The sequence below is a fragment of the Prinia subflava genome, chromosome 10 (genome assembly GCF_021018805.1).
Source record: "Prinia subflava isolate CZ2003 ecotype Zambia chromosome 10, Cam_Psub_1.2, whole genome shotgun sequence".
Taxonomy (NCBI): domain Eukaryota; kingdom Metazoa; phylum Chordata; class Aves; order Passeriformes; family Cisticolidae; genus Prinia; species Prinia subflava.
In genome coordinates, this window is record NC_086256.1 from 15,158,725 (window position 1) to 15,182,959 (window position 24,235).

At 37.9% G+C, this 24,235-nt stretch overlaps 1 long non-coding RNA gene across 3 annotated transcripts in view; it reads right to left on the bottom strand.

The window, feature by feature from the left end:
- The window catches only part of LOC134555645 (uncharacterized), a 278,752-nt gene extending 266,813 nt beyond the window's left edge, over positions 1-11,939 (bottom strand). For all 3 annotated transcript variants that reach the window (XR_010081466.1, XR_010081465.1, XR_010081464.1), the window contains exons 1-2: positions 11,864-11,939; positions 562-612 (exon numbers count right to left, since the gene is read on the bottom strand). This is a non-coding gene — a long non-coding RNA (uncharacterized LOC134555645). The remainder of the gene's footprint in view (positions 1-561; positions 613-11,863) is intronic.
- Positions 11,940-24,235: the final 12,296 nt, after the last annotated feature.

The window sequence follows — 24,235 nt, forward strand, 5'->3', positions numbered from 1 at the left end:
AAAAATACCTCTTTGCTCTTCAGCCTTCCCCCTACTTGTCCTGTCTTTCCTGTGCTCTGCTCACCTCCCCTCCCACCCTGCCAGGAGCTCCAGTGTGCTCCAGCATGGACTGGGCTCTGCTCCAGAGCCACATCCCAGTAAAGGCTCTCAGGCACACTCAGCTCCAAGGAGGCCTGGCCCTTTTCTATTGCCCAAGGTGTGCAAGTAGAGAGGAGGGAGGACACTTACAGACAGCAACAGGCAGAAATGAACACGATCAGTCACAAAATTCAAAAGCGGCCATGAAGGAAACAAAATCATGACGATGAATGGGAAAGGGATAGTAGGAGCTCTGGCTCCGGATAGATGGATATTTCATGAATTCCTTCAATAAATAGGGAACCTCTAGGGAAATTCAACACCTGGCAATCTTAGTGGATAGTGGTGCTGCAAAGAAAGCATAATGTTCACCCCTCTGGTAAATTCAGGCAATTAAACCCCCTTGAAAAAAAGGCCCTCTTAGGCTTTCTGCCCAGTAAACTCACAGCGAAAAGCAGCTTTAATAAATGTTATAAATCTCACCTCTGAGCCAACAGGAAATTCAAATGTTTTGCATTTGCAGGAGTCAGGGAGCTGGTGAAACAAAAGGTAAATGTGGATATTAGAACAGGTTATGCCCATATTCAGACTGGACAGCAGTAGATGCATGAGGCTTACAGAGATGACAGGTTTTTTAGAATCATCCTTTCCAGTGCCATCTTTGACCATTTATGTTTGTGTTACAGAATTCTCCTTTCTTTGTGAGTGGACAAATTTTTTTAGTGATGAGTTTGCTGGTTTAATCAATTCAGGATTACTGCTTACCACACATTATTGGAAAGCAGTTTTGAGTTTCAATGTTTTAGACGTAAAACTAAATAAACGGCAACAAATATCTGTGGTTTCTAAAATGAAAAGATCAAAGAAAAGAGACTGCAGAGAATTTTTGATCAACACCTTGACAAAGGGTGTTAGTTTTAATAAACAGTAAGAATTTTAGGCCATTATTAAGTATGAGATGCAGTCTCAGCTGTGTTTCTAATTTCCTTTCTTGCCTTTACTGCTGTTGTATAAAGCTCTGTAGTGACGAAAAACATTTATTGAAAAAATCTGAGCACACCATTCAAGATTACGTTGTTTCACCTGCCTATGAGAAATATTTGCCTCTTTGCCCTCCATGATGCCAAGAGCTGCAGGTACATTCTGTATATGGGACAAATCACTGGATAGAGATGCACTTGTAGAAGTGAATAAGAAATTTTTTTATTGAGTCTGAAGACTTAATGATCACAGTACACAGTTCCTTTATCCATAGACAAACACAGCCAGATCTTTGTGCACATTTTTTAAAAGTGAATTTAAGTATATAAAAACAATGCATATTTGGCAACGTATCCTGTGAGAAGGTTTAATGAAAATTTTCTGCAAAGATATTGTCTACCAAGCTATAAATACTACACTTTTTGTCAACCACACACTACAGGCTTATGAAAACACAGAAAACCATGAAAATTAGGATGAAGAAATAGTGAAGGAGAGATAGAAGGTTGGATGGAAATAGGCTATATTTGCTGCTTGAACTTTTCACAGGACTCAGCACAGAGGCCTGCTCATTCTTCCACCCTTAGTTTTTGGGGCAGGTGGGCAGAGAGTGTTGTTATGAGAGAAGTCTCTTCAGAAATCTCTTCATCACCCTCAAAAAAAGCTGGGAATTAATCACTTTATTACAAGAGAGACACAAAAAACAAGTGTCTCTTTGTTATAATGACTCCATCTCTGGCTTTCCACCTATAGTATTTTTCCTTAGGGGGTTATCAAGATTATTAGTAATTATTACTAGTAAGCCATTACTATGAATAATGGTAATTACAATATCATTTAAGGACCCCAGTCATAATCACTGTGGAAGACTTATGAGCATAGTGAAGACCAAGGCTTTGCACAGGCCTGAAAATGAACAAACACAGAGTTATACTCCAGACAGCCCAACACTCAAAGCATTTCATTTGTCCACAGACAGATGACTGACAATTTTGAACAACCTTTTTTAACTTTTAAAAGAACACAAAGTGAAAACAGGAGAATTGGTGGAACATGTAATCCCATCTCTAACCCCAAATGTTCTAGTTGTGTGACATTTCTGTTTACAGTAAATACTGCTTTAAAGAGCAGCGCAGATCCAGACACCAAATGGATCAAGGACACAGAGAACATCCAGCCATTCCATAGAAGGGCAACAAGATTTCATCCCATCCAGTTGGCTTGTCCTGTGTCCCTTATTTGACAGAATTCTAGTCTTTCCTTTAACAGAGAGCAAAGCCCTGCCTGCTATGAGTTAATGTCTAACATATGCTCAGAGTGGACACACCTCAATTTTCCCACTTTTTACATTTCTTTTTATGGTTTTCTCTCAGGAACACACACCCTCCCTTCTCTTTTTGCATCAGCTCTAAATCCTTGTCTATCTTGCTTTCCATCTTCAGAGTCATGACAGAACTCTTCTAAAAGTACTCTGCTGACGATTTCTGATCTGGTTTTCCACTAAGATAAGCAGAACTGCATTTATAACCTTTTAACTTCACATATAACTTCATAACTTTCATTTACAACTATATAAAATTTTGTAAGGTTTTATTTTTAAAGGATGGTGTTATCTTAACATGAGCTATGAAGTTGCTTGATATATCTATACATACACTATGTGAGCATATATCCATATTAAATATGTATATCATTACACATGGACATATGCTTCTGACAAAACATGAAGAGGACTTTTTATGCAATAAAACATGGTATTTGCAACTGCAATCCAGAATATAGTGCAAAGGGTATTAAAATGAGTATAGGTCTATTTCAAAGAAAAACATTTTTCAATGTAACATGCTGCAGCTGTGTCTGTTAAGATTTCCTGCTCACAGGGGTCACTGTAAGAAAGTCAGCACTACCTTGACAAAGGTGACCAGAGGCACTCTCCCTAGAAGTGCCCCTCCCTCTGCATTAGAGGAGGAATTTTAGGTCAGATGCTCACAGGCACGTCCATCAAAGCCAAAAAAGAATAGTTTTGTAATACTAATTTAAGAACCTAAAATCACTCCAAAACTTCTAGAAGCTGTTTATCCAACCTCTTTATTACTCTGGCATTACATCTACTTAATTTCTGGTTCAGTCCAGATGCAGCTGAATTTCAATATACAAACACTGGTTCTTGGTTGTCAAGCCCCACGTACCTGGTTGCATGAATTTAACAACACTACAGGGCTTAAAAAGATGAGTATTCAGGGCTGGAAACATGTGACAACTGCTGCGTCAAACTTGCACAATGTACAGAGCAACAGCCACTTAGGCCAGCTCTGCTATCTAGAGTACAGAATCTTTTCCAATGCCTCATTCTTAAAAATTAGGCAGGCCTGATAAGCCCTATCTTTTTGCATAGAAAAGTATCCTAAGTCGTTCATGTTGCCTAGGTTAAGCAAGTCTTAAATTAATACCACAAACAAGGTACTTACTAAGAAGGAAAAAACGCACATCATGGGAAGCCCTGTTCATTTCAGCTACACAATTTCAGAGTTTGGGTTAGAGCTTTAGGGTTTTAAAATATTTTCATGCAACATTTTTGCTTGTTAGCTCATTTTTCCCCCAAATTCAGTTAAGATCTGCTATGGATATGAATTTTTGTATAACAATATTTTTGAAGTTTTCAAATTTGACTCATGGAAATTATCAAGCTATTATACGCCCCCATTCTCGTGTGAAATTTAAAGGTACCTCTCACGACTTTCAAGCAGTTTCCCAAAAGATAAAAAGGAAGTGCAAAAATGTAATTGTTGAAATTAAGCCTCAAATTTTCTTTAATATCTGCTCATTTTCAAGAACTGATGCACTCTCAGCCCTAAAACAGACATAGGACACATTCTTTACTTTGTTGCTGCATGAGATCCTTCCTACATTAAACATTTTTGCTTGGTCCTTAAGCAATAAGTTAGGCAGAGAGAATGTGACAGACACGTTGCTATTTCAGACCTGAAACAGCACCTGGAGGGCCAAGACCTTTCCCACTTTAATAGCAGAGAGAATCATGGCAGTGATCAGGGTCACATGGTGGGTGAGGAAGCCACTGATACTGAAGGATCAGATGTCACCGTGACAGCTGTAATAACCAGAGCTTATTTCCTTCAGCTCAAAAATATCCACAGAATATGGTGAATACACTGCTGCAATATGTACCTCTTCTACCTTTGTGTCATGCTATAAACATTTAACTCCTGCAGGCCCACAGCGCAAGAACAGAGCAACTAACCCTCGCAAGACAGTATAAGGGAGATATGACAGAAGAGGGTTTTTTTAGTCTTGAAAATTCAGCAGAAAAGTTCTTATTTGCTTGTTATTGACAATTCCTTCCTCTGAGATTAAACAACTTAGTTACTAGAGGATCCCAAGGAGACAGCTGGCAGTGATGAACTGAACAGCATTCAATTGTACCAAGTGAACATCATAAAACAGGCACCACTGGATTAAAAAGTAACCTTAAACTGTTTAGTGTACACAAAGGCAGCCTAGTCAAAACACTTCAACAATGATTTAAAATCTCAAGTTAGAGCCCAGTTTCAACCTTCAGGGAAGCCTTCTCTATTCATAAGGAGCTTAACTAATCATAACTTTCCATGACTTATCAGAACTGGATGCAGTGTGTCACGGCGTGATAACTGAGCTCTGGAAATGTAACAAAAGACGTCTTTTTACAAAAATAATGGTGAGACTAAACCCCAAATTTTAATCTTTGAACTTGGTGCGGGAATAACATCCTGTTACTCATGAAATGTTTCCATTAGCATGCAGGCAGCCTTGTGCAGGCGGCTCCTGTTTGTGTTACTGTGATGTGGCAGGCAGCAGTGTATCAGGAAAGCAGCAGATTCCTGAAACCTAGTCCCAGGATGCTACACAAAGTGCATCACCAGGAAACAGCACAGGCAGTATCAGACCACTGCACTTCTGCAGATAGCTAGCTCTGGAAATAGCAAGTCTACCTGAAAAATAACATTACATTCAGTTCATCTAATTGCTCAGTATTAACAGCCTAGTGTTTAAGAAAATATGCAATATTTATTTTCTAACATGATAAAAACTCCAGCTTTAAGAAAGCTTCAGAGTTAAATGGAGCCCAAAAAGACCAGATTTCTATCTGTGTTTTCTTCGGTGTAGTTCCAGATGCATTAAGACCTCAGCAGAGACCTGCAAATATTATGTACGGCTTTCTTTTATCTTCTAGAAAAAAAGGGGGGGAAATGGTATGAAAGAATGAAACAGTGCCAAACACTAAAAGAAAGGCTTAATAAATAGAGCCCAGGGTCACAATGTTGCTCTTATTTGCCCTGAAATATATCACTGAAGTTCTGTATATTCATATTTGTTTACATTATAAATGTACTAAATGAGCTAATTATAGTGATCATAATTTACAATTAAAAACAAACAGTTAGAAATTTCAAAGGCTTTCAATATCTTTTCTTTAATCATTCACCCAGGCTCAAAATATGCATTTTTTAGATTAAAGCATTAAAGTTGCTAATTATATTCTCAGAACTAACAATTATTTCTTTACCCTTTTACTACCTTCTTCTGGCAACAAAAAAATGTCAGCACTGATTTAATTTTTTGTTATTACTGGATTAAAAGAAATTTCTAAAATGCAATTAAATGTGCCCTATAGCTATAGTAACTTTTCTATCAGCATCCAAAGCCTCTTCACTAAAACAACAGCATAAAAAAATTATTCAGACTTTCTAGACATACTTTTTTTCTCCTTTTATAACACATTCCTTTGGTGATTATCTCCAATGACAACTCATCTTAATGAGACTCTGTGCAAATCTAGATCTTGGTAAAAGCAAAAAATGAAAGTTAAAGAGGCTGTTAAGAGTGCAAAACCCTGCACATGTCAAGCACTGGTTCTTCACCTTTGGAAGCTTGGTTCAAGTTCACCCTGAGGCCCTAAGTGAAAAGTTCAATAGTCTCAACTATGTCCCTACCTGATATATCACAAAATCAATTACTTTATGATGGTACATTTGGTAACCTATGCTCAGTCAGAATCAAGTTTTTTCCCATTGGGAATTCACCAATTACCTTCTCAGTAAATTATTCTCAGATAAAACAGAAGTTCCTGCTATCAGCAGGAGTTTCTCCTTTCACTGCCTCTCTTGTTTAGTAGTTGGGCTGGTTTGGAATGGTGATGCTGTGCTCAGCCCATGCACCATTAGCTGCCGAGTGATCACAGTGATCCCTGGTGACAGGACACCCAAACATGATTCACTGCCCACATTTGTACCCATTTGGAAAAGAAGAATAGCCACTGCAAGCAACCAAAGAAAAACTGTAGCAAGGAACATAATTGAAATCTACAGTTCTTCAAGGACCTGGCTTCCTCTGGAGAACCTGGAATGGTAAGGCCCTGCCTGTAAGTTTTACAGCTGTGAACACGATTTTCTACCTGCCATCAACAGCATCCTTGGCCCAGGCTTCAAGAGCACACTGATCCACCTCATTAGTAGCCCTCCCAAATTTACATCTTGTGTTACTTTTACAATAGCTTGTTGCTGGAGTTGATATATTTATGTTAATTACTTAATATTGTTTCCAATTTAAAGACATAATTTTCACGTAAGTGAGTGCCAGTCTGAATAACAAATAAAAGTCACTGAGTGGTTTAGATATGGAATATGCATTCTGAATGCTGCTTTTTAAATCAAGCTCCAATCATTGCAAAGAGCCATTCCAGCCCCTGCAGTGGTCTGTCCAAACTAAGTTCATTTAGCTTAGTCTAACTCTCAACAGTCAGAATTTTGTTTCATAAAACCACCAGCAACAAAATTAATGCTCACCAGCACCCTCTGTCAGAGTTGGCTGATGGCACCACATTCATTGTCTCTGAAAGGGATTATTCAGCCCTAGCACCAAGTAAGCCAGCAGTGAGATTGTCCCTATTGTAGTAATTTTGTGGAATCTATTCTGCTTTAAACAGACATCTTCCAGATTAAAATATTGGGAGTAAGAGAGACAGAGAGTTGAAACTCAAACAGAATTTTGATCTTATTCTCTCTAGAGTAGAAATGTCTAGATATGAGCAATGAAAACAATGGGAGCCTAAAGGAAAATCCCAGTGTGCAAAGATGAAAGAGACCGAGACAGCCCAAACAAAGAATGGTGTAACAGACAGAGGCCACATAATGAATGACAGAAAAACAAAAAGTCAAAATTCCTGTTTACTCTTACACATAATAATCAAGTCTGTAGATGTTGGGAAGGAATCATAGAATCATTGAATGGTTTGGGCTGGAAGAAATCTTAAAGATCACATAGTTCCAACCTCCTTGCCATGGGCAGGGACACCTTTCACTGGACCAGGTTGCTCAGAGACACTTCCAGCCTGGCCTTGAACATGTCCAGGGATGGGGCATCCACAGCCCCTCTGGGAAACTGAGGGAATACACAGCTGGCAGATCCTTACCCACTGAGGGTAAGAGGGGTGCCACTTGTAGGCAAAGTGTCCAGCCACGTCAAAAACAAATCCTACTGAGACCATGTGTAGGTTCAAGGCAGCCTCTAAAATTCTCCATGTTCACTGGAATTTCTCAGTTCAGGCTGAATCTGGAGACTTAAACTGAATCATACAGGCTCATTTGCTGAATAAAAGGTTAATAGACTGAGATATTTTCAAACTGTACACGCAAACTTTCCTGCATGGTACACTATTTTGTTGTTACAATCTTCAGAAGATAATGCCCACTTAGTCCAACAGCTGACAAAAAGCAATGAAATCCATCATGTCACAAGGATGCTAAGGTAACTAGGTAAGCAACTAGTAAGGAAATTTTAGTAAGGAGTTTCCCAGGTCTCCTGTCTACATTGGATATCAGGCTTTATCTAGAGTTAAAGAGGCAAGAATCCATTACAGAGAAAGTCCATTGCATAATTACGAAACAATCAACACTTTTTCTAATGCTGATTTCTTCTTCACTCTAAACTGCTTCATTGACTTTAATTAAACTTGCCCTGGGTTATGAAGCTAGCAAGCTGCAGAAACATTTGCAAATTAAATAAAATAAAAGCATCTTTCTTGTCTGAAGGGTTTTTGCTTAGCTGTACCACATTTCTGACTTAGAGGATTTTTGAGTGATTAGAAATGCTGTACATGACACTGCAAGACTGTTGGTTTTGCTCTTGAATTAAGATGACCTCCAACTCCACAGTAAGAATCACAACATTAAATTGTTGAGATTATCTTCACGGCTCTCATTGTAGAATTCCTCTGCTAGTTTCTGAGAAATGGTGTGATGCTGTCACCACTTACACCAGCCCTGCTCCCAGTTTTGTCTAAGGACAAAGGAAAGGAATGTTGTATATTTATAATATTTATAATACAGGCAGTTTTCATGCCAGTAGCTCAGGCCAAGGTTAAATTTATATGACACAGAGTTTGGAGGAATAAAGAGATGGTCTGTGTCCTGCCCCAGCCTGGGTCTGGCTCATGAGAATATGACCAAAATTCCCAAGAATGAGAGTGAACGGAATAATTGTAGAGAGAAAAGAAGATGGGAAAAACAATATCAAATATATTCCAGCCTGGAGTCATCTAGTTTCAATAGATGTGACCCTCGCTTTATTAAAATTCTAAATAAAATAAATTCTGATCAAACATGGGCCTGATAAAGAATTAGGAAACCTCAGGTCTGAATTAATTTTACAATTTGGTCTGCCTCTGCTTTGGGTTGCTCTCTTTTTATCCTCTGAAGAACTTCCTAGAGACAATTGAGAAGGGTTCAAAAACTGTACATTTTATCTCTAGAAAAAGCAAAAATATATTTTGGAAAAATTCCAAATTTTGCTAAGAAAGCAGCAATTACTTGCAACTGCCTGCACGTCTTGGTGAAGTACCATACAGTATTGTAGAGTATTGTAGTTTAATCTGGGGTTCAAAAGACTTTAATTCAATTTTTTAACAGCTTTTCTATTTCTTTTTATTCCAGACATCCACAGATGCCTGAAAAAACAGAATTTCTACACATCAGAAGGCTACTATCCTCTACTCATCTTCAGATATTACCTAGATATCCTCATTAAAGTCCAAAGAAAGATCTTCATAAAAGTCAGTGGCACCAGGATCAACCATAATATCTGTAAATTTAACAGATATAAGATAATATGTCTACAAAAGAACACCTAAAAAATATGTTATATTTTGAATATGCAGATGTGTTATATCTTGAATATGCAGATAACATTGATGAAATGGGAAGAGTTTTCCAAACTGGTAAAGATGGGCAGTGCAAGAAATCTATAATAAGATCCAACTCTTCTTATGTCCACTCAGGCAGTTTAATACCACAACAGAATTCCTCCACAGTTTATGGACATTTTCCTTCACCAGAGAAGAACTCTGAGAAAGTTCTTTGAGAACTTTCCATTAACTTCAATAGATGCCAAAACAGGCCCAAGAGCAGGAAATTAACAAATATACTGTACCCAAATGAAATCATTGTGGGAATTTAGGTAGGCAGAATGTAATTATTCACACTGGAATCTGGATAGAGCACTGGGTTTATATCCCCATTCTGGCAAACATACGAGATATATAATAATCAAGAGGAGCAGGGCTCCTGGCTTTCCTCTCAGTCTAAAGAAAAGAATAAAGGAGGAAAATGATCTGTTTGCTTGATGGTGAGTAAAAGGAAGGAGTGACATTTATTGCATCATCTGCAAGACTTGCCAAGAAACAAAATGCATTAAGTAAATAATCACATTTGAAAAACTAGAAATTTGGTTCTTTGGTGGTGCAAATTGAAATGTATGGTTTTCTTTCCTTTGTGTTCAGTCCTAGGGAAAAATCTTTGGAAATTAGTGTCTTTGCAAAATACTGATACCTATCATTTCTACAGTCATTGATATAGATGAGAACACCAAGAAGCACTGAAAAAATAATGGATTCTCTTGCAAATGTACTAGATTGTAAAATAACAGAAAGTTCCAAATCTTGTAATAGAACTGCATTACATTCTAGCAAACTGGATCCATTTCTGATGTGGAACACGACAGTTTTTTAACTTTCTACAACAATATGTGACAGAAGAATACTATATTCAGTTGATACCATAGGGTGATTTATGGAGGCAGGATGTAATAATATAAATTGAGTTTCAGAAAGACACTGTGACTAATCTTACAAAAAATGCTACAGGATGTTTAATAATCCTGGTGGGTCAGAAGTTGTTCCTCAAAAAATTCTCTTAAGACTGATTGTTATTAAAGTATGTACTGCATTTGGTTCATTTTTCATTTAACTATGTAGTCTAAAACTGCTGTCAAGTGCAAATATTTGAGTTGTAATTGGATACCCATACAAATGGAATAGAGCCACCAAACCTCAATGAAAATTACAATCATGGAATATTTAAGGTAGTAAATGCCCTTTGAAGAGCCAAAGACAAGCATCTGTCCACATCTTTCGAGGTCTCCCTGGCAGTACTCCTGGGTGTTTATTGTCCCATTAATCAAAGCCAAAGGAGCAGGAGTGAGGCAGCACACTTCACCTCCTTTGCATTCACTGCGGGACCCTCCTCCATTGCCTCCCCTCAGCATTTAAGGCCGTGGTGCTCATGGTGCTCATGAGTGGCAACTCTGCGAAGACTGAAGTGAGCAGAGGTTATGGGAAGTCATTACATACATAGTTGAGGGCCTTGACTCGGGCCCCTTAGAAATCAGCCAGTGTCTGTGTTTTACTTACCACGCCTCTGTGCCGGTCCTGGTGGAGAAGCAGAGCAGTTTTCACAGTATGTCCCTCACTGTCTGCAGAGAGGCTGTGACTGCAATGCCTGGAGCTCCGGCCTGAGGCAACACGGCTTCACAAGGAGATGAGACGGCAGCAGGCGCCGTTCCATGGCTCTGACCTTCACTGGCACTACAACAGGCAGCACTGCTGCCCAGGCCTCCGTGGGACACGAGCATGGCAGCCCCACGGGGTGGCAGCGCCTGGCCCGGCACCACGGCTGGTCCCACCCTGGGCTGGGCAGGGCAGGGCTGGGCCCAGGCGGGGCAGGCCGGGACTGAGGCAGCGCCACGGAGCTCTGAGGGCTGGTGGTGCCAGGGCCTTGACACATAAAAATGAAAATACCTCAAAACAAATCTTACACTAGTTTTGTTTCATAGGGTTTCCTGTCTTTCCACTGTGTAGTTTTCCCTGCATTCTCTTTATGATTTTAAATCTACTTAGCCGTAGCTTTCAGCACTGCATGCAGCTCTTTTCAGTTCACCCGTGTTAATGAGAACAAATGAAAAAGTATGTTTGTGCATTTTCAGAGGCTATCCAAATGGGCTGAGATCCACTTACACGGCATCCTTTCCTTAGCTACACAAAAAACCCAATATTTTTGTAGCTCTGGAAAATTTGCTCCACCTAAAAGTTTGGCTAACACTAGCATTTTCATCCCAGATTTTGGGCTTCCTATAATGCCATAAAGTTTTTGTTAACCTGCCCACAAATTCCTTAAAGAACATTTCTCAGGCGGTAAATAGCAAGATGTTTAATGTATACAGTATGTCAGGTTTGGTCCCAATATCTCTCTTATGGCTCTCAGCCTTTTCCACCACACAATACACTATGTGGCAGAGACCACACAGCAATTTTTTTTTTCACTGTCTTTCACATTACCTCTTTGTTTAGTTGTAGACTTCAACTCCATAAGGTAAAATATTCCTAGATACTTAATAGCCTGTGGTTTTCAATCTATATTTAAGCCCTGCCTTATCCACTGAAGGTACAATATGTTCAGGGACATAAACTCCAACTTACCTCAGTTGATTTGGCATTCAGACACACTTGCAAAATTCTCAGCTAGCTTCTACAGATTTTTTTATGTTCTAGGAGCTGAAATAAAAATACCATTAATACTGTATGATACTTATTAGAAATGAATCAACAATTTATAGCAAATAACTTAGAAAACTATTGTTTACTAAATATCCATAAGCAGATCTCTTATAATGATTTGATGATTTCTTTGAATTTATTCAACATTCTCCAATTCTTACAGTTTTTATTCATTGCATTTCAACTTAGCTATTTCAAATGTTCAATAGTCATTAGCCAATCTATGTAATATAGCTCTGATGAATGTGAGTAGTGATTTTTAAAGGTTTCACTAGAAAAATTTGAGTCTATAACTCTGGTGTTATTAATATTTGTCTTGGCTTTGACAAACATCTGTGCAGTGACTTCTGACCGAGTTCCAACCACACTTGCACGTACCAAGGATGCAGCAGGACTGGCAGCACCATCGCATCATCAGTGCGGCGCTGTCCTGATTAATTCTCGCCATCCAGATGGAGGATGTGCAAACTCAGGGTGCATCAGGGTGGCTCTCTCACTTTCAGAATCCATGCCCCACTTCCTGCAGATGTATTGTCCTTCTGGAATCAGCTTGATATTATTTGTGTTGTTCTCCTCCATCCAGCACTGTGGTAAGGGCCCCATGTTTTCTGGCTACCAGTGTAACCTTCCAAGTCAGCTTTAGAGCTCTTCTCCTCCATAGACCTAACGACAGAAAGTCAATATGAGCATGAACTTTCTTACTTTTCTTGGACAAAATTTAAATACACATCACTCACAAGACTAAGGATGGTATTATACAAAAGTTACCTATATCTGTGGAACAGTTTTCTTAGTATTATCCTTCCTGAGTTAGAGGGATCATTAAGTAATATGACCAGAAATATGTTTGGTACTCAATAAAATTAATTTACATAAGGAATACATTGTATATCATAATTTATTATGCACAGAGCTACCAGTTCTAACACAGATAGAAAAGAACCAGAAGAAGGTTTTTAGTTGATTTGTTAATGCATTTAAATGTCAACAGGTGTGATCAGCTGGAAAGAGGCAGGTGTTACCAATGCATTGGTGCTGCTATAGAAGAAGGATGTTCTGCAGAAGCCTTAAATGTAAATTTAAAATTGACAAGCTGTTGAAATCCTCTATCAGCCACCACCTTACAAGTATTTCACATCTGATTTTAGGCTGGAAATGTGCCAGAAAAAAAGCCTAGTACTTAAATATGTGGATACTAAAATGCTTGAAGTTAACTCTGACATCTGCACATTTAGGTTTTTATGTTCTATAACAGTGTCATCTGCAAGGGAGGCATCAAACCCTATTTTTGTCCACTGTAGATACTCATTTGTAGACACTTATTTGATACATATTTGTAGTTTCAGCTAAACACAGCACCATCAGCTGTCCAGCTAAACTACTTTATTTGGATCTCTGAGATACAGTTCTTAGCAATGAAGATTTAAGATCATCTAAAAGACTAAGATTAAAAGTTCTTCATTTTGGGACCATAGAAGTTAATGAGACAAAAAATACAATGTGAATACTTAAACAGAAAAAAACCTCCATACTGAATATGGGCAACCTCAACAAAAAGTCTGGAACAGTCTGGTATTTTTTACTAGAGTGTTTAATCCAATTAGTTTCTTGTTGATGTTACATATGAAATCTAAAAAGATTCTTCACTTTTCTTTATGTTTTGCTGAATACACTTCATTGCTTCTGAAAGTAAGGGATTAATACACTTGGGATGGGAAAGCAGTGTAGATTGGCACAGAGTAAATCCTCCCTCTGCACGAAGCTGGTTTACTATACAGGGCTGTTTTATTATACTGGCTTCAGTCCTGAGCTACAAAAAGCATTCTTTGCCAGTTCTCAGAAGTCACAGATAGAAAAAATTTGTAAGATTTCTTAATTCCAGAAGATGGATCAACATCAATTCAGTTCATGTACTAGTTAGCATAGTTTTTCCAGTACACTGTCTACTCTGCACCCAGTTATAAGCCCATCTAATGATGAGAGCTTACTCAGTGAGTAGTTCTTAAAAATGTCTGTTCCTCTACCTAAATAGACTGCTCCTAGAAAAATTAATTTTCTTCATATTTTCAAAAATCTGCTCACATCATCACTCCTAAATCCATATTCTTTTAACAGTCCTGCACACTGATGGACAGTTATAGTGAACTGTCCCAAACAAAGAGGTAGTTTCATAAAACAAATCACACAGATTTACATATCTGACCTTTTCTAAATTTCAAATAAATTCTGCAAAGGAGAAGAGGTAGTGCATTAACTCAATTTGCCCAAGTGAGAGAGAGACCAGAATGGAGCTCTCCAGAGAAAGCAGTATGCTAAAGCCAAAGTACAATATGTGAAATTTCTTCTGGTGCAGAATGCCCTGTAGTTTTGTCATGGTCAAATCCCCCACAGCTCCTGGTTTAGGGCTATGTCATTTCACTGGATACCGCCTTGTTCTTTACATGACATACATTTCACTCAGAATGTCTGTCAAAAAAGAATGGCCCCCTCTGAAGATACACAAACAAAATAATTTCCTGGGCTATTATGCAGGCTGGAACACTTTTCCATAAAGCAGAATCATTTATGTTGGGTTTTGTTTTCTTTGAACTCTGCCACTGCTTTGTAGTTCCTCACAGCTACTCTCCTGATCAGATCTGCTGAGTGGCAAATGCTTCTTTAATTTCCCTGGTTGGTGAACAGATTCTAACACCATTTTCTGTTTTGAAATAAATCACTCAACTTTATACAATAAAATTAGTAAAAATGTCTAGTATAAAAGCATCCCATTAAAATCTACTGAGCAAAATACTTCTATAAAGAAGGATATTTGAGTTTTTGAAGAAAGCAACTAGAGATGTGCAATGATTCAGCTTCACAGGGAATTTAGGAATTTGGTGTTCTTTGTCTTTGGAATAAAAATACCCAAATACATTAAAATCCATCATGCAGCAAATTCTGAAAGAATTGCAGTCTGTAAAAACAAAACAAAACAAATCCTATTATAATTTCAAGTGTATTTACAGTGTGTGAAGAACTCTCAAAGTCCTCCTGTGCTGGTACTGACGTGACTTCAGATCCCTGACTACTTTTCATTGCATGGCCTGGACAGAAGGGGTAAATTCCTGCACACCTTGGGAATTCCAAATGAACATCAGGACTTCCAAGCCAGCCTGAGCGATCTCTGTCTTTGGCTCTCTGTTGGTCCTAGGACAGGTCGTGGGAGAGCAAGGACCTGGCAATTCTGGTGACCCAGCAGGTTCCACCAGACTGCCACAGAGTCGGGGTGGGGAGGAAAGCAAGCAGCTTTGGTTGGTCATTGAAACTGAATCATCTTTGCTAATTTTTTTTCATGCTTTGCATTTCAGAATTGTCTTTTTAATCCTCTTTTTTTATCTGCACAAAAGGCAGCATCTAGGTGATGGTCATATAAAGAAAAAAGCACCAAAGTGCAGTGAGATCAGATACGCTTTTAAAAAAACATTTTTCTTCTTCAATGTGGAACTACATAGTTGGACTGAAACTTCTTGGGAGCAGAAAGCTTGATTTCTTATTTGCCTAACATTCTGGTATGAAGCAGTTAAAATAATAATGCTCACAAAAGAATGACATTGCAGATGTTGCATTTGCAGCAGCAAATCTGGGCCATGCCAGGAAGAATTAGAGTAACCTGGACTGTGTGTTTCAGACTAATAATGTGCCACACACGACACAAAATCCTACGCCTCTGGTGAGGGGGTTATTTGGCCAGTGAAGTTTCTCTACCCAACGAAGATCTGTGTCAGAACATTCTTAAACTTATATGTGATTTTTAAAGTTCAATCCTCCACAATGCAGACACCAAACCCAGGAGTACAGTACAGAAGTGTATTATAATGTGTAAGGTTGTCCATAGGAAATTACTCCCAGTCTGGCTGCCATACCAATATCAATGCAGCAAAAAGTGTATGGTAGAACAGAAGGTTTTGTGCTAGAGAACAGATAAGTGACATGGATTGAAATTATGGTAAATTTAAATTGATGGCCTAATTAGTATTATCTCTTTTTGTATTCTCTGTAAGAAATATTATCCAGGAGGAACTCATTTTGCATTAATGTTGATATAAAGTGTAATTCTGTAGCATTTTCATTGTAATCTGGCATTAATTAATGCATCATTATTCCAAAGTGTTAATTAAATTATTACAGAAAGGGACATCTGACCCAGTTCAGAAAGAAAGAAAATAAGTATGTAGTGCATGAGAATTAAACTTTCAGAGGTCTGAAATGGTGTGAATTCCCACAACACTAGGTTTGTGTAGCAGCACAAAACCAAGATGAAATATAGACATGATATATGACTCATAAACCATGGTATGACATCAACATTTGCTCACTCACAATGGGGTCTGATGACAGCACCAGAGCCTCAAAGACAGGCAGACATCAGAAATCTGAAATGACCCATTTCTAATAGGGTAAATTAAATAAACTGTTCACTGACTATCATGAACTACTCTCAAGGAATTCAGGGAATTGAATGGGGATACAAAACCAATCCCACCTTCTGCAGGCTCTATTTCATACCCTGCTGTTGGGCAGGAACACTCCTGCTGTACAGTCACCGGGTGTGCCAGGGCAGTTAATCAGGGTGGATTGCAAACAGTCCTGCACTCTGCAGTGTTGAGTGTCTTGACCTTCTGCCTGCAGTCCTAAGGGGCTTCAGTGAAATCTGAAATCAGCATTTCAGTTGTTGTTCTTGTCCCTCTCAGCTGGGTGGTAGCTGCTTTCACATCCAGGCAGGAGAAAAGCCAGTCCTCCACCAGAGGATGCACAGTCTGATCCGATGCCCAGGGAAAGCCACAGAAGTCTAATCCTGAGTTACAGAATTGGCGTTTAGGCACGCGCCTGAGAATTGCACAAGCAGATCTCTGAGGGAACGCTACTGGCAGCAAGTGGGGCTCTCTGCAAGGGCCACACAAGCTCTGTGGAATTGGGGTCTCTGTGAATTATTAAACTTGATTAATAATTCAAGAAAACATTAGTCTAGAGCATGAAGCAAATCCTATGCGATGTGACCTACCTGCCAGCTATACACTGGAGCCAGAGCTGCACAAGATACTTCCAGGATGTGGCTTCCATAAGATTCAATGTCTACACTATTTAACAACTCTGTTTCAACAATTATCACTTTCTTTTGTTACATTTGGGCTTGCATTGAAAGATCTTTAAAATGTGAAAGTTAAATGAGGCTCTTATAAAGGAGTGGCTTGGGTGCAGTATATTAAAGGGAAACTTCAAAGGAGCTCAAGATACCTTTCAAGCTAAGGTACAAAAATTTAAACAAGAACAAAAGCCTCTCTTGTATTTTGAAGCATTAATTGTTCCACTTCTGTTGATGTAAGTGAAAGGAGAAGCTTTTAGTTAAAAGTACATAGTATCAACCAACATAGAATGTTCCAAAGTCTCACGGAATAATTTTAGCTTTGATATAATGGCACAGGTGAGTCTCAAATTATAATGCTTTCTGTAGCATATGCAATAATTTTTGGTAGCTGAATCCATTAGACAAACATTAGTGCTTGAAGAGATTATTGGCATAAATCAGAGTTTCACCTTTTATATTTATAAGATATTTCATATTTATAAGGTATTTCATAACTTTGTGAGTGGTGTTTGTCACATAACTTTGTGAGTGTTGTTTGATATTTCATAGCTTTGTGAATGAAGTTTTCTGTGTCATTATAGCCTGGTTTTCAAAGGATAAAATACACAACATTGCACTGTTTGCTCTTTCACCCATCTGTCAGTTCCCCCCCTTTAAGGAGGGGGCAAAACTAGAGACTGTAAGTCCATAAAGTGTGCCATAAGTTTTATGAAAACGGGCACCTGGGTAGTAAAGAGTCAAATTGGTGCTTCCATGGAAGAAAGGTTTCAACAGAGAATTTAAAAATTCTGTGGGCTATTGGCCTCTCAGGTGGCCAGTCTGTGAGGAGCTCAGTGCCAACCACAATACGTTTGCTTGCCCACTTGTAATTAGTCAAGGTTACTGTGGAGGGATTTATGAGACACATGAAGTAATTACAAGTCTCACGTGATAGCACATCATGGAATATACTCAGTAAAGAACAGTGAGTTGGTTTTGTGCAGAGGTAAAGGCAACTTGCAAAAAACATCAGATGCATTGGTGCTGCTGTTCATGAACAACCCATTGTGGTATAATTTGGGCATGCCTGTAGACCAGCTCAATAGAAAAAAAATACATTATATATATTGGGATGCAGACTTTCTGCATTATCCATAAAATATATAAACCAATAATTTTAATCTATAATGCATTTAACTCTGATCCATATAAGATGACTGTGACGGTAAAAAAAAAAAAAAAAAATTTTTCTTTTCAGTTTTGCTTTGCATCATGACAAGAGTATTCCTACTTTAGGAAGTATTTAGGCCAATGGAGACACAGAACAATTAATTTATATGTTTTCTTAATGGTAAATGCTGGTTACTCTCACTAGGAAAAATGCTCCCAGTTTTCAGGAACATGGTTTTATACAGCTTTCGTAAGCTTAAATTGGATTTCTATGCAGTAAGAATGTTTGAAAACAAGGCCCAGTGTGTCTCTGTCAAGTCTCGTGACTAATGGTATAATACATATGTATGCATACATTACTTGGACTGAATGCTGTATTTCACCCCTACATTTTATGGGTGTCAGTCAGTGGAAGTTAGGAGCAAATGAGCCTAACAAGTCCAGGAGAATCAGTTTTAACTTTAAAAAATCAATAAATATAAATAAATACAACAAAATTCCTAGTCTCTGCTCTTTCCAACTAGACAGTAGACCTAATTCCTAGAACAGAGGTGCCTGATAGCATCAAAAGTTTGTTGCTGTGCTGAAGATGATTAACTTGGAGGAGCATTACCATAAACCCTACTGCCCTGTATATTGTTTATTTATATATATATATATGTATATATATATATATATACACACACACATATATGACTTACTTTATTACTCAGCTTTTCCTACCAGATGTTTGAGTGGTCAGCCAAAGCTCCAGAGATATACAATGTTCATCTACGTGTATGCAAAAAAATAATTAGAAAAGTATCTTATTACCATCACTTTAGATGATTCTTGAACAAAGTGACAGGGTATTTTCATTATTTGCTGTACACTTATGGATAATAACAAATTAAGTGTTGATCAATCAATATAATGATCCATTTGACCCATAAATATAAGAGGAGAAGATATGCAGAATTTCTAATAAAATCTCAATCCCAACAGAATGTGAATTCATTACTTTTGAAATATAAGGCAGACAATTCGTTTCACTAACATGGATTTGAACTTGCAGAGGGCAAATTATCAGAGAGGCCCTTGTTGCTTTCATATAGCAATACAATTTTATTAGGAATTACAGGGAAAAATTAATAAGCACTTCAGAGCTCAGAGTCCTGAGGTACAGCACGGCTTAGACCTTGGCACAAACTTGGGAACATGCCCTGCTTGGAGTATGTATTCTTTCAGTTTAAATTTTATTAATGTTGTGGGCAAGGTTAAAAGCTCAGCCCATGTCACAATGCCAGCCTCTGAAAAACCTCAGAACCTGCCAAATGGCCTGAGTTTGTCAGCATGCAGTGAGCATGTTCCTTCTTTGGATATTCAGTGCTAATGAACGAGTTACTGGAAATGCACATTCCAGGGCTGCACTTCTAGCATTCTAATACAGTGATTTCCTTTCAGGAGCAATTAGGAATTGCCATGTTTCTCTGTATGGTGAACAAATGCAAGATCATCACGCAGCAGAGTAAGCACAAGAATAATCTTCATTTCAGGTCAAAGTCAGTGCATTGAATTTACTCCCCAAGAACTCACAATTGTAGCTCAGAGATGAAGATGTCCTTTTCACTTCTTTCCAGTCTCATTTCTTTCCAACTTGAACTCACAAATCTTCCAGCTCCTACAATGAAACTTTGAGACTGAGCTGGCACTGTTACCAAAATGCCTGATTATCAACCCTGTTAATCCCAGCAGGGTGTACCAGGTTTACCTTCTCTCATAGAACAGTGTAAAGCAATATATAGGTCCTGGAGCTAAATTTAAATGAGTTCTCTTATATTCTGGAGGGAATTCAGCCCTGGAAGTATACAGCCCCATGCTGCTGTAGCTATATTGCTTTCTACAGCACAATGCAATGTAGATGTGCCCATCCATTCCCTCTGTGACCATGACATCATGATGTTCAGTGGAAGAAATGGAATTAGCTACAAGAATATCATAGCAAGAAAAAAAAAAAGAGGTTCTAGAAATATAAGAATACTCAAGACACAGCTAAACTTAGTTTCAGGAGACTGAACAGCTCAAATTAGGTTTCCTTGTTTTGGTGTTTTTTCACTCCCCCACTTTGTTCTGTTGGGAATCAGATGCTCAGCAAAGGATTACCCTCTAATCCCTTTCAACTTCTTAATTTCAAAGTGTCTCCTTGCAATCCTGGCCAAAGTTTCATCTTCTCATCGCAAAGCTCCTGGTTCAGGTAAGACAAAGTAAATATTCAAAAGTTATGAGCCATTGTTTGTTACCAAGATTTTCAAAACCTGTGAACTGATGCTGTTCTTCAGATCTAAGGCCAGAACAGCTGATTTAACTCTGAAATAGCCTTTTAGAAGCCATACAAGGATTACAGAGATATACATGCAACATTTATAAACATAACATAGACACCCTCCTAAGAAAACATCAAAAGACCAGTTAACAGATCTGGCCAAATCAGGTGAATCTGCTTAAGAAGCAAATCAGAAGATTGCTCAGGAAGATCTCCCTTTCAAAGGTATTTTTATACTTCTAAGCAAGAGAATTTGAATACTTCCACAAGGCATAACCAGAACAGAACTGCAAACAAGCCATTATCTAAACCAAGACTGTTTATTCTGCTCAACTGAAAGCCAAGATGAGTATGCAGGATTTAGTATTTCTCCTCAATAGTAAATCAAATTTTGTTTTCTCCCTCAACATTCAATACTCCTGCAAATGTTCAGGAGTATAAAATCTGTATTTTTCTCTGCTTGTTTTTATTTTGTCCTAATGCTGTTCAAAAAAAATGGCAACCATTTCCTTTGGTCCCTGTGAATTGCATGCTTAAGTGGGGTGATGGGAATACAAACACAAGCTGATGAACACCTGAGTATTACAGGTGTGGAAGTGGGTGCAGGAGATGGCAAATGTACTGCAGAAGAGCAGCTGCCAGAGGTAAGCATACAAAATGTGGCTCCTACACAAAAGAATGAGATTTTCAGAGAATCTGGTGGAAAGCCTGACAAGTACATTTTGTTGCTGCTAAAAGAATTTATTTCTGCTGAAACCTATAACTCCTGGGTTAATAAAGTGAACTTTGATGGGACTAGAGGGAAATATGGGCTTCCCAGGAAAGTTAGGACAAACTTAGATGCATTTCTAGAACACAGATTTATGGAAGTGATTGAAGCTGATAAGATCAAAACCCAAGTTAACACTTTCCTTTGCTTTCCTATCACACGCCAAATAGATCTCTGCCACAGTTGGCCTGCTACCAATAAAACTAATGATGCCTGTAAACAATACATTTCACAGAATCATCAAGCTCATACAATTAGTATCCATGCATGTTGTTTGGCTTTGAATTTTGAGGGGTTTTACAGAATCTGTTATTATGTTACAGCTAACTGACTATGAAAATAGCCAATGGCTTCTCAGAATTGACTGCTAAATCACAAGGAAAAAAGAAAAATAGCAAGAAAGTCAAGGAAAAAAGACTCAGACAGGATCTGAGGTAGTCTGATTAGTTTTGTATCTTCACAAGGGTCTCCAGAACCAGTAACAATGAAGAATCTTGAAGAGACTGCCTCTGCTACTAGTTGTAAAAAGTATGCACATGTCCACTGTGCATTTATAAAATTAAAAAGCTATAACTGGCGCATTCTTTATTCTTTTCCTTCCTGCTTATTAATGATGCAAAAAGTCAGCACATATCATGCTCTTGTTAGAGGGATAGTCAGGACACTGCTGAAACCTGAGGAAATGAAAACCACGTGTTTGGCAGAGCATGTTAGAGAAGAACAGTGTTTTCCTGTTGGGAAGGGGAAGCTTTGTAGGTGCATCCAATAACACATCCAATAACACATCCTTTTGTGCAGGCACTGAGGGCCAGCTAGATAGCCTTTCTCTTGACACGTGCACAGGAGGCTACTGAAAAAACCAAATACCTGCCAGGCAGGGATGTGGCAGGTGTAAACGGGGTTGTAAGACAGGCCACATCTGCATTTGGGTTATGTGATGGACATTTTTCCCTAGGTTCCTCAGGAGGAGTGATAAGAGCTGTATGGAAATGAGCAGTGCTCAGGCTGAACAAATTGTTCTGATGAAAACAAGTTCTACCTGTGGGCTTAAGGTCAAGGTAGAAAAGGCAGGTCTAGGCTTAACATGGTCTTTTTTTCTCATGAAGTTAGACTATAGCGTAGCTTATGAAATGCAGACATTTCCACTACCTCTCTATTTCTAATTCTAGTGTTTAAATGCCTACTTCTCAGTCTTGTTTTTTTTTTTTTTTCCCCTAAGGTTCACAGCTTTCTCAATTCCTTTTCTCCTTTATTTTACATAGGAAGTGTTCAAGTCCAGATCTAATTTATACCATTTCATTTTTTCCCATAAGCTACTCCAGGTTTCTTTTTTGATGACTTTTTTTATATATATTTTCTAACTCAATGCTACTGGCAGGTAGATTATTCAGATATTTGAAAGTTAGACTATGGAACATATGGCTCTAAAAGGATAATAGGTAAATACAATTGCTTCACTAGTTATTAGTTAGATATATTCATGTACATATATGTGTGTATATGTGTGCATGTGTGTGTGTGCAAACAAATACATGAACTCCAGATACATTAACTTTTCCAAACTATCTATTGGAAAAGGTATCTTTTCATATTTCTAGTTCACCCATTCAATGTAAATCAAACATCACAGACATAATTAGACAACAATCTTTTAAATGCTTCAAAACTAATTGACTAGAGTGCATAAAAATTAACATTACGAATTAATATTACACATTGCTATATTTCCTGAGGACTTGCTTTTCAAGGATTCTGAAAAAAAATTGAGGAATTTGCAAAATTAATACTGTATTTCAGATATTATGGGACTACTACATTTTAGACTGTATCTGTAACTAAACTCTTTGCTTTAGGTTAACGTGCAAAGGAAGGAAATATCTCCACTTATCAATTAAATGCTTATTAAGGGAAGAATCTTAGTAGCTTTTCATGGATAAAAGTCCTTAAACAATGTGCATTTTCAGTCTTGAAGTTACTTCAGTCCATGAAAATGTAACATTTCCAAACCAAAGCATTGGAAATTTCTAGAATCAATTCAAGATTGCCTTTTAGTAAGTCAGCATTTACTGTGCGCTCTTAATAAATAACTTGAAATTATTTTTGTTTTTAATATCAGTATTACAACCCTCTATGGATCTATTCATGGGTTTGTGTTGTTAGCTCTGAGCTAAAACAGGCCATGTAGCTTTATTATACATGAGGACTGACTTTCCCAAAGACCTACCTGCTTTTCAAGTTTTACCGGGACAGGCTTAAAAAATTATAAACCAGGGAGATATAATATTTTAAAATTAAATGATCACACCTACTTGTTTCTAAGATCCTCACTATGAGCAATATTGAAAAATATGCTTCTATTGTTGTTCTGTCTTTTGGCTGGTCCAGAAAAACATAACTCAGTTTTCACCCATGCCCTAATTTAAAGGCTTCCTTGTCTTCTAAACAACATGGTTATATAGCAAATTGAAAGAACTTTCAAATTCAAAGACCAATACAATAGCTCATTCCTATTATTAAAAGAAAACTTTAATAAAAAAAGCATTTAAAATTAAAGGATTTTTTCCCTAAATTCCTATTTGGAAAAAAATCCTATGATTTATGAAAACATGTTTATTTGTAATTTTTTCACTGGTACTAGTCGTGCATGACTCTAATGACACCCAGGATACATGGAGCAAATCTCCATCTTCCCCTACATTTCTCAGTTCCTAATTCACAAAAAATAGAAAATGAGCATCTGAATTTCACAAGTTGTTTTGACAGTATTGACTCAAAGCACTTTTAAACAAACTTTACTGAAAATTTCATTGAATCTAGCATATTGTGCCCTAAGTCAAGAATACCTATAATTCATTTTGTAAACCATCTGTATAAATAAATGCCAACTGAAACTATCTGAATTTCTGGTCTGAGTAAAATCTTATATATTTAGAACCACAATATGGGAGT